Below are 12563 nucleotides of genomic sequence, written 5' to 3'. Positions count from 1 at the left end.
GACCAAAGTTATTTTATGGCGGTGGCAGTGATCCAACTGTAGGAGAAACTGCCTGGTATGAGTTTATCATTGGAGTCCCTAAATATTCTCTGAGAAATAAGTGCTCCTAAAGGAAGGTGTGGCATCCTAGAGTTTTCACAAATTAAAGAAGACATCACTGAAACTGAAACCAGGAACCATGCACTGAGCTTCATACTGACGCTTCCACAAATGCAATTAGAGTCCTTTTTCCTTCAACTCATCCCTTTTATCTCTGCCAAGGGACATAACAATGATGTTGCTAAAGCTTTACACCTGCTAGCGTTGATTATTTAGACAAGATAAGGAGATGGATTATATGAATAATTTAACTTACCATGACTAATGGTATTGCTTTCGGAACACCCAAACTTCATTCAAAAAAATCACACAATCTTAAGGCTGTTAAGAATCCTTTGGCGATCATTCACGACGCCTTCTCCTTTTCATGTAATGCCACATCTAAATTATTATAATAGCTACCATTTTAAAATCTTTTGGAACAGAAGATGGCATGCTCTCTAATTGACTGTAGCCTTAGACATTATAAAATATATCCAGTTTACAGATTGCTGTTTTTATGGAGAAAGATGACTAAAGGTAGACTCTCTGTAATATAGAATAAAGGAACCAATGCAAAATAAGAAAAAAGTTTTAAAATGCAACTATGTTTGTTTTAAAACAAATTAAGATAAGACAGTAAATTCCCTAACACTGTCCCTTGGTTGCTATGCTCCTTTTTCAAATGACAAAAACATTGTGATACATCTTCTTGTGTGACCACTTAGAAAAGACTGTTTTATAAAAGCATGTGGTTAAGAAATATACATGATTTTAACAAGAGGTAATGACAACCGATTTCATCTCATTTATCACCATCTTCTGTGTACTACAGAAAAAAACAAATTTTCAAATCTATTCAAGAAAATATGAACAACTAAATAATTACAAAGAAATGGCACCACAGTGCACTTCAGCTGCTTCCACCAGTTGTTATGGGTTCTGAGTAATAATTCAATCAACATTGTTCACGCACAGATATTTGTTGATTCTCTCATCATAATATAGATGATACAGTTTTGCTCCCTGGGTTAACGTGTGACAATCCTCCAAGTTGCTGGGTTCTATACTGTGGATCTCAAAACTTATTGGAGACATTATGACATGTTTGGGGCTCTTTTGAAACAAAAGGTACCAATCTGTTCATTCTACATTCATAGGCTGTGCTACAGTATCAGTGCAGAAGGTTTTACAAGCCTGACAACTGTATGAAATGCCACTCTACAATGAAAAAAAAAAAAGGCTGAATTCAAAGAAATATGAACATTATAACTAAAAGCCACGTTTCCTTTCAATCAAATAATAAGATCTAACAATCTTTTGAGACCCTCCAAACAATGGACTAATTCTTTGATTCTGTCAGATTAAATTAAAAATAAGTTACAAAGTAAGATTTTTTTTACTTTCATTTTTTATGCTTTTTCTTTGTTAGCTTGTATCCTTTGCTCATCAGTTTTGCTCATTTCTTTAAAATGGAGACAACCAATGGAAAATGCACTAGAAAAGGTCACTGAAATAAATCCATAAATGCACAATTTTGAAAACATTGTTAATAGCACTATAGTATATTCACAAATATGTAGCTTGACATCTTTAAAAACATACTGTCAAATTGACCTATCTGGGTCAAACTGAGACATTATTGACAATCAAGTTAATAAGCATTTAGACATTTTTAAACCATCTATTGTTCCTTTGATAATTTACGACCGCTTCTTTGTAAGCATCATGATCTATAATTCTCTAAAAGTATGAGGCCACATTCATTACCAAGAGGATTGTACTGACTTGTCTATGACTTACAAATGGCAAAAATGTATCACTTTTGATTTCTAAAAACTCCAGGGGTCTTGGATATTGATGCAGAACAAAGTAAGTTCATAACTAGCTTCAAGGTGTCAGAATTTCTAACATCACTCTAGCATCTCAGTGCTGTCCAAATAGCATAAGAAATCACTAAATTCTAATCTTATCAAACGACAGTTTTGTGGGGACTCAAGTTCAGCTCTCAAAAGTTTAAGCCAAGAAGTTCCCTTTCCGTGAAAGACAATTTGCCAACACCCATAAAACACCAATTCTTCTCTCCAACCACTCAGAAATGAATTTACTTGTAAAAATAAGTTTCCACTTGTGTATTTGCTGTAAGAGAGCACCTACGGATTTATACTCACAACAAATATATATAAAACACTAATTATGCCTGATATTATATGCAAATGCATATATATATACTATTGGTCATATTTAGATTTTAAGTCCTTAATAGGTGGATACCCTACACTATACACACTGTATTTAATGTGTGACATGTAAAAACAGGTAAGTCTCAGAGATGGCTAAGAACAAATGACCTCTGATAATAAATACAGCAGATCTACTGTCACAGTTCTGTGTTTCACCAGGCACCCATATTGATTCTACTTCCACGTTGTAGAAGATAAAGCTGGCGTCATGTACGTACACATTTTTAAAACTTACAAGTATTACAACCCCACAGAAATAATGCAACCTGTCAATATTTTTTTCTAAGAATAGGGCCCCACTATATTTTATATTTTAATAAAACACACAATTTTCAACTAATGTCTTCTCTCTGCCAGCCCTTATCCTCACAATGTGTCCAATAAAAACTGGCATTTAGGTGCAGATTGTACATTATGCAGAAGATACCAGATGAGTGCATCAGCTCTTTTACAATTCCAAGGGTAAATTTACTGATAAAACTGTACCATGTGAACTAACCTGACGCCCATCAATAACAGCAGATTCTATGAGTTTTCTGACGAGCTAACCTGTTACTCCTTAAGGCGCAATCAAACACATGATTGTTGTAACATTGAAACAATGGGCCTTGGTTAAAAGGCTCAGAAATTTTCTTTTCCACAAACTTAGAAAAGGCTTGTTTTAAATTGAGTGTTTCAACCTCATACACATTTTTCTTAAAACCTCTTCTTTAATAATGTTTGCGCCAAAGTGTACTTACTATGCCATCTTCAGGACATTTTTAGAAAACAGCTCTAGGCAGGGAGTTAGAATATAATATCCTTGATGGGGTTTTTTAAGAATTATTTTAAAGCTATAGAAATTTTTGTATATATACATATATTTTTAATTATAAAATCTGTTGGTTAAAATTCTATTGTAAAGCAAATAAACTTTATGTGGCAATGTAAATGTATGAAAAATTTGACATGTAAATGTGTACACATATATACATACATACATACATATTTAAAGTACTTTACAGTTTCCAAAGCACTTACATAACATCTTATTTCATATTTACAGCATATCTAGTATAATCCTTTTTCAAATGAGAAAATTCAGGTATTGACATAAATTAGTTTGTCCAAAGTTTCAAACTTTTTGAACCGTGTAGCCAAGATTCAAGCCTACATCTTTGTACTCCAAGAAAAGAACTGTTTCCCCTAGCATAATGATTATTATCTTTATAATCAATGAAAAATATATACATAACTCCTAATTATTCTCGTTCAATAATTTTGAAAAACATCTGTAATGAAAGTCGGGATAAGTCCTGCATAGGATGGTCATATATCACCAACAAATCAGACATTTATATCCAGCTCAATTCTTTCATCATTCCTGAACTTCAAGAAATCTACAGGAAAACAAGGAAATATCTGACTGGTAGAAAATTTTAGGAGAATTATACAAATCAGTTCACATATTGCTTATATGATAAACCAGAATATACAAATACAAATTTGCCTTTCTTGTACCTCTAAGATATTCTAGAGAGAACCAACACGATGCCTTAATGTCATTTTGGGTAACCATATATCCTGGTTTACTTGGGACTGTAGTGATTACTAGTAGAATGCCTTTTTAAACATTCAAATGTGTACAAACTTGGACAATATATTAAGTGATCAACTGAAGATGGTTTATGAAGTAGAGCAGCACACCTAATCCAATGGTCCTAATTGCAACTTGAAGGTGGAAAGCAAGATGACAGCACCATGAAAGGCTTCCCCTCATTAGTAATCCATTTATTCTAAATGCATCCTGGAAGTAGGCTTAGAACCAGAAGACAAACATTCCGATTCTAGTGTTGTCTTTTATAAAGTTGGTGAATTTGTGTATATCCCTGAAATTCTCTAAGTCTCTGTTTCCTTGTACCAGGAAAATAATACCTCCTCCCCAAGGTGTGTGTAAGGACTAAATAAAACAACCACATGAAATCAACTAGAACTCTGCCCAGCACCAGGACTGTAGAAATGAACATTTGTTATACATCTGGACATCTCTGAGGATTAGAGAGATGGCCTGGACATAAGCGATATCAAACAGATGCTTTTATTGAATGAATTTTAAAGGACAGGGAAGCCATTACCTTTACAAGAGGAGATTTTTTAAATATAGCCTAATCAAATTCATCTATTTTTTGAAGATTAACAATTCTCACAAATAAACCAACAAAATATGGCTTTCCCTGATATGAAAGAAATGCCAAAACCCACTGGATGCTAATGCACTTCAGACATCACCAACTCATGGACTTTTCTAATGAGAATACCTCTTCCTAGAGATAAGGTTCCTAAATGTATGAGTTACAAGCCCAGTTTGCAAGCCTGAAGGAAGCTATGACTCTACCTCTAAAAACAAATAAGTTATATATAACAAATAAATTATATATGTGTATATACATATATTTATACGTATGTACAATACACACATATGCACAACCATACATACAATTTCAAGAGGTTTATGAAAAACTCTAAAACCTATCTCATGGGTTTTTGGTTAAGAATTCCTAAACTCAAGCAATGGCTTGCTCTTTGCTGACCCCATAACACATGTATTATTATAGATATTAAACAACTGAGATGGCTGTTTAATGAAGTAATATTTAGTCTTGCTACACGGCTCTCTGCTGATATGCTTCTACTCTGTTCCACGCCAGCGCATTCTATTACATTCTATTCTGTACTATACTGTACTGGTTTTAAAAACTAATAAGAGCCGGTTTAACCAACTATATTGATTTCAGATTTCATGGTCAAACGGAAAACTATTGCTGCAGGTATGACAGCAGTGGGCTCGGTACCATGAAGGAAAGATACTGCTTAGCTGCTGGTTAATGACCTAAAGGAGACAGACTTTGAAAGGAAAAGGGTAGGGCAGACAAACGGCACTAAAGGATCTGAAGAAAGCACAGCCTCAGCCTCCTCCCTGCCTGTGAACAGACCTCTGGTAGACTTCAGAGAGGAAGCATCCTCTACAAAGCCACTCTTGGTGTTTATTTTAAGTAGACTAATTTGTATTTGCACAAAAATGAATGGTGGGTGAGGGAAACATGAGCCCTGGACGGTGCTATACGTCCTTAAAATAAATCAATCTTGACACACCGTACTGAAGGAAAAATATTTTCTTAGCAAAAAGCCCAAATAAAATAAATGGGAAATGAAAGCCTTTTCAAAAGTAAGTTTGTGTGTTTATTTACACTGACCTTCTTTCCAAAAGAATTTGAGAGGACTTCAAAGGAAATCTAGGATTTGTTTTTTCAAATTAATTTGGAATTCGGTGCATTAGCAATGAAACACTCAGAAAGTAGAAGAGTTGGTTCAATAAGAATACTCCATCCTCTATGCACAAGAACAATGGATTGCTGAGTTCAAGGTCCCTAGACACTGACAAGTAGGTTCTAATTGTGATGAGTTCAACCTGTATCATCAGAGCTGTTAACCATCTGAATGAAAGCCACACTGGGTGATCTTTGCTGCTATTGGTTGTTTTGAGCAAAGACTAATCCATTAAAGGGTTACACAAGGAATACTTGCAGTTAGATTCACATTTCAATTTAGAAACAGAGACTGGCGAAAACATTCATTGATTCCAGGTTAAAAGAGGGAACTGACAATCAACAATTCACATGAAAAATAAGCAATCTGTACCATGTTTTAAAAGGTGATTGGTGGGCTTCTCTGGTGGTGCAGTGGTTAAACATCCGCCTGCCAATGCAGGGAACACGGGTTCGAGCCCTGGTCCGGGAAGATCCCACATGCCGCGGAGCAACTGTGCCCGTGCGCCACAACTGCTGAGCCCACGTGCCACAACTACTGAAGCCCGCGCGCCTAGAGCCCGTGCTCCCCAACAAGAGAAGCCAATGCAGTGAGAAGCCCGTGCACTGCAACGAAGGGTAACCCCGCTCACCGCAACTAGAGAAAGCCCACGCACAGCAATGAAGACCCAATACAACCAAAAATAAATTAATTAATTTAAAAAAAATGCTACAAGAAAAAAAAAAAGTAGACCAGTGAAAGGAAGAGGAGGAAAGGAGCATTGGGGAGAACACAAGTAGCACTGGAAAAATGGTGCAGGGGCAGAAAACAATGGTGTAAAACAGATGCAGAGAAAATAGGTTTCTCAGAAGTTTTGCCACCTAGATGTTTCAGGTCTTTTTGATGTACCTATTACCAATCCAGCTGCCCAGTTTTTCTGGCAAATTATAGTCTGTGGTGAGTTTTAAATAAGTGAGTTTACTTTGTCTTAAAAACAACTGTGATGTCTAAATTTTGTCAAACAAAAAAAACAACCCTCCAGTAAGCATTATTTTAATGTATCAAAGAATAGGCTATGTTAAAAGCAATTTGAGAGAATTTATGTATGTTACTTTGGGCAAGAACATTAGTACTATTTTCTGATAACCTTAGGTATCAAAGCATTATGAAACAGATCATAGTTTATTTTTTTTAATTTATATGGAAATGCAAAGGATCTAGAATAGTCAAAACAATTTTGTTTGGTTTTTTAATTTGTTTGTTTGTTTTTTGGTCGCGCTGTACAACAGGTGGGATTTTAGTTCCCCGACCAGGGATTGAACGTGTGCCCCCTGCAGTGGAAGCAAGGAGTCCCAACCACTGGACCACTAGGGAAGTCCTAGATCATAGTTTATGAAAAGCTACATAATACTTAGTTTATTATTAAGCTCTATGCAGCTCTGTGAAAGTATCTAGTCACTAGAAAATGGTTTAAATACATGTCTACAGATATAACCGATGAGTTTGTACCTTGTGCTTTAGATTGGGAAATTTAATAAGTTTTGACCGCCAGCTATACTACAAAAAGAAAATACTTCTGAAGAAACAGTCTATCATTCTTTGAAAATTACATAACTTGGATTACTAACCTATCTGTATCATTTGATTGTATAGATTTAGTCATAATCTTTTCATTTGTTTTATATAAGCAAATAGGACTATTTGAAGTAGCCCACCAGTTGTAACCTTAAAAGCACAAAGGATATTTCATTGCTCACATCCATAATTCTCAAAAATGTTCCTGATAGCCACTATATTAAAAGGGGCTAGGATATCATATATTATAAGTACTAGAGTCTAGAGGGAAAGACATAAAAAATTTTTCATTCGAGAGTTGAGTTGGAAAGCACGAGAGAGAAGGCAAGTACAGGGTCTGCCTGGGCATGAGTATGTGTGTGCACCTAGAATACGGACCTATTAATCAAATTCATACCAATTCATCATTAGGTTCTTTTTTAAACCATTTTCATTTGATCTGTTATAGAAGACTGGTTTTCTAACACTTAGCGTCCTGGCAGTTTACATGAATATATGTCTGTAAAATCTCTACAACTAAACAGGATTTTATCTGCAATGTGTCCTTCACGAGGCTACTGCCCTTGAGAGCTCTTCTCCTCAAACTCAGTTGTCCTCTTGAGACCTAAGCTCAGCCCCAGGCGCACTGTGGGTGCCTCGGCCATCTCTCAGAGTTTCAGGATTCCAGCTTCCGCCTTTTGATTCCAAGGCTTATTTTTGTGCTTCTTTCTCCTTGATTATGACAAGGAGATCTTACACGTGGCACATGTCAAGTAAGAAGGGCATACAAATATTCACTCTGCAGAAAACCTGTGTGGCTGACTAGGGCAGAGAAAATGCTATTTATTCCCCAAACCTCATTTCCTTTTCCTTTAGGCAAGCAGCTAGATTATATTTCCAAGCCTCACTGACAGGTGCATAGAGCCACATGACTGAGTCTCTGCCAAAGGGACGTGGGCAGAAGTGGTGTATACTACGTCCAGGTCTCCCAGCTTTGGTCCCTATTCCTTTATCCATGGAAAACTTAAGGCTTTAAGAACCACTAGCTACACAGCACGGGGAGATCAGCCCGGTGCTTTGTGAGCACCTAGAGGGGTGGGATAGGGAGGGTGGGAGGGAGACGCAAGAGGGAGGGGATATGGGGATATATGTATACGTATAGCTGATTCACTTTGTTATACAGCAGAAACTAACACACCACTGTAAAGCAATTATACTCCAGTAAAGATGTTAAAAAAATAAAAATAAAAAACCACTAGCTAAAGGTGCCTGGTCCCCTAATGCTTGCACAGAGCAGAGCACCTCTGACACACTCCACCGTGACCTAAATCAACAGACCAGAATGTTTGTGAGAACCACACCCTTACTTGACAAGCCACTGAAACGCTGGGTTGTTTATTTCAGCAGCATGTGTCATTTACTATCTTTAAGACAGTTTCTGAGGATTGATGGGCTGGGATGCTACTGTACATTGTTTTCACATATTTTAGTGAGCCCACTGTCCTCCATAAGAGACTGAGAGCATGGACACTCTGATTTTATAAACAAGTAACAGTTCATGAGAGATAAGGGCTCAGAGGACAGGAAAGACCCCCAGAAAAGGAGAGATCTCAAATTGTAAAAGATGGGTATCATACATAAATGCCAAGTCCTGAATGAGACCCTAGAGAACATCTTGTTTTTCCTCGTTTCTTTACAAAATTGGAAATGGATGTCCCATGGCTTCTGTTTGTTTTTTTTTACTTGGAGTATTGTTGATTTACAATATTATGTTAGTTTCAGGTGCACAGTGTAGTGGATTCAGTATTTTTGCAGATTATACCCCATTATAGGTTATTACAAGATAATGGCCATAGTTCCCTGTGCTATACAGTATATCCTGTTGCTTATCTATTTTATATATAATAGTTTCTATCTGCTAATCCCATGCCCCGAATTTGCCCCTCCTCCCACGCCTCTCCCCCTTGGTAGTTTGTTTTCTATGTCTCTGAGTCTGTTTCTGTTTTGCATATACATTCCATGGTTTTAAATGAATGCCCTAAAGTCGCATAAACAGTTGGAAGCAGAGCTAGAACGATAACCTTGATCAGTCGTTACATACTGTTATCCTAGAAGACTACAGAAACTCCAGGATACTTTTGTAACCTTTATTTTCCTGAGAAATTTAATGGAACGCCAGCCTGCAAAGAATTGGGGAGGAAGTGAGAATCCAGTAAGAATTCTTAGAGTTTAAAGAACATACTCAAAATTACCAGCTGCATTTTCCATCTTCTCCTTCAAAAATTCCCCAATTACTCCATCTAGGGCAAATCCTGTCACCAGTGGGTCCATCCTGGGGATGCTGGGAGGAACCTGGACGTCTAGAGCGCTAGGCTGCTTTCCATCCTCTGGGAGCAACTTAATCCATTTACCCAAGTGTGTGATATAAATATCAGTCTTCTCCATAACTGCCACAACAAGAAAAGGAATTGGAGTAGGCACCGCTCTAGAGAAAACCTGATGCCTTGGCAGAATGACATTTGGAACTGTGAGTACCGCAAGAACCCTATCTGATCAGGAGAAAGAAGATGGAGGTGAAATCTATTTCTTTCCGTGGATTCAGTAACTAGCAGCTTGTGCCTCCCTAACCAGCAAGGGACCTCAGCCTTGGAAGCAATGACTTATCAACAAAGCACAGTAACATTTACAGTTAATCTAAGTGCCAACTCATCCCACGTATATTTTAATCCAGGGTTTGGCAAACTACGCCCCACAAACCAAAGCCAGTTCACCACTTGTTTGTATAAACAGAGTGTTATTAGAACACATGCAGGCCTTTTCGTTTATGTGTTGTTGGTGGCAGATTTCTCACCACTACAGCGGAGTTAAGTACTTGGGACACAGACCATATGGCCTGCAAAGCCTAAAGTATCTACTAACTGGCTCTTTCTAGAGGAAATTTGCCAGCCTCTGTTTTAATCCATCAAGATCTAAGTTCTCAATTTCATATTTATATTTGTAGGTCATTCCAAATTTAACAATCTCTGTTTGGGGCTTTAGTCTCAACAGCCATACAGAATTAAAATAAAGAGAATATTTTCTAAATTTAATTCTGTGAGGAAAATCTCATAGGAACAGGACATTTTCCTGGGGTGCATCATGATATTCTCTGATCCTTACATTTCAGAACAAATCATCACTACCGTATTGAATAGGCAAAAAGACAGATGAAAAGTAGGAGAAATCAATCTGAAATTATGAAGAAAGTGATAAATTGGAAGGAAAAAAAAAGGTTTTAGCTATTAGAAATGAATGTCAAGTTGAGTCATTGATCTCTAGCCAACTGACACTCTACTTTTTAAAACCCTTGTTTTAATGTCTTTTTATGCAAACTAAGAAAAAGGGATTTCCCACCCCCCCCCCCCAGACTAAATAATATACTTTGTGAAAGTACTGCCTCAGTTTAATCCCATAAAACAGGATGGACAACCTACAAAAGCCCAGCTAGCTTTTCAAAATAAACCACAACATATCTTTTTATCTATTGGTGCTAATACCTCAATAAATTTTGTGGGGGTTTTTTTTTTTTGCTTTTGTTTGTTTTGATTTTCACTTTTACCTGGATTAAGACAGCTACGTATTTTCTGAATTAAGAAGTGTTTTAATTCCCTCAGGTCACTGGAGGCAGGGGAAGTATGAACCCCTCTTTACATCACTTCTGTATACAGTCCTTGGTGTAAAAAGAAATGCAATACAGTTTTGTTGATTGAATGGTTCAATTAATAAATGATTCAGATAATGAATAAACATTTATTTTGTACCTTAATTCATGATTTTTCTGAACTTGATAAAGTTCCATTTTAACTTTGTAATTTTTAGTGCTGAATTTTTTAAAACTATGATAATGTACAGTAGAAAAGGTGCTAAAAATAGCTTGCTATTCAAAATTGTCAAGTTAGTTATACTTACTAGCATTTTTTTACCGAACTGATATCCAAATTTTACTGGGCTCATGTACCTAGTACTGGCACATGAATTTCACATTCCGATATTCTCCTATACACTTACATATGATATATTCACATATCACTTTTGATTATGTAAAAAAACCCTGATGAACTGCATTTGGTAGTTTACTAGGATACAAAGTAAAACAATCAGATCATCCTATGGAATGGAAGAAAATATCTGAAAACCATATCTGATAAGAGGTTAATATCCAAAATATATAAGAAACTACAACTCAAAAGCCAAAAAAACCACCAATAACCCAATTTAAAAATGGGCTAAGGAGCTAAAATGACATTTTTCCGAAGAAGACACACAAATGGCCAACAGGTATATGAAAACATGCTCAGCTTCACAAATCATCAGGAAATGCAAACCCAAATCACAAGATATCACCTCATACCTGTCAGAATGGCTATTATCAAAAACCAAGACAAGTGTTGGTGAGGGTGTAGAGAAACTGGAACCCTTGCACACTGTCGGCAGGAATGCAAAAAGGTACAGCTGCTACCGAAAACAGTATGGAAGCTTCTCAAAATAAAAATAGAACTAACAGCAATCCTACTTCAGGGTATTTATCCAAAAGAATTGAAATTGGCATCGCAAAGAGATATTTACGCTTCCATGTTTATTGCACCACTATTCATAGTAATCAAGATTTGGAACCAACCTAAATGTCCATCAACACATGAGTGAAGAAAGAAAATGTGGTATGACAAACAATAGAACACTATTCAGTCTTTACAAAAAAAAAAAAAGGAAATTCTGCAATATGCAACAAGATGGGTAAACCTTGGGGACATGATGCTGAGTGAAATAAGCAAGTCACAGAAAGACCAATACTGCATGATTCCACTTTTATAAGATATCAAAAATCAGCAAATTCATAGAATCAGAGTGGGATGCTGGTTGCCAGGTGCTGGGGGCAGGGGAGAGGGGAAGGAAGAAAATGGAAATTACCAGTCAGTTGGCATAAAGTTTCAGTTAAGCAAGACAACTAAGTTCCAGAGATCTGCTGTACCACATTGTACCTCGAATCAACAACAGTGTAATACACACTTAAAAAAAGTAAGAGGGCAGATCTCATGTGAAGTGTTCTCGTCATAATAAAATTAAAAAATTTTAAAAACAACTAGACCACTTAGTATGTTCTACTCTTGCTTTTAAAAATTATCTAAACTTAAAAAAGAGAAAGAAAACAAAACTCCTACAAAGTATAATAGCATAGTAGATAGGTTTGTATAAACAAGCTAGATTTTTCTGTCCCACATTCTCAAAATACGTGATAAGAGGGCACTGGGAGTGGTTACCTTCAGAATGTCTCTAGAAAAATCTTAAAGTTACCAATATATTTGAATTAGGTTTTATGTTTATGTGCGTGACTCATGGGTAATTGACAGATATCGTGGGGCAGGA

At 36.5% G+C, this 12563-nt stretch overlaps 1 long non-coding RNA gene across 1 annotated transcript in view; it reads right to left on the bottom strand.

The window, feature by feature from the left end:
• LOC114897530 overlaps window positions 1–12563 on the bottom strand; it is a 492432-nt gene that overhangs the window by 465065 nt on the left and 14804 nt on the right. The gene's annotated exons all lie outside the window — the stretch shown is intronic.

Source organism: Monodon monoceros, unplaced genomic scaffold (genome assembly GCF_005190385.1).
Source record: "Monodon monoceros isolate NGI ecotype Baffin Bay Population unplaced genomic scaffold, NGI_Narwhal_1 Super_Scaffold_17, whole genome shotgun sequence".
Classification (NCBI taxonomy): domain Eukaryota; kingdom Metazoa; phylum Chordata; class Mammalia; order Artiodactyla; family Monodontidae; genus Monodon; species Monodon monoceros.
This window is presented reverse-complemented; position numbering and strand designations above follow the sequence as displayed.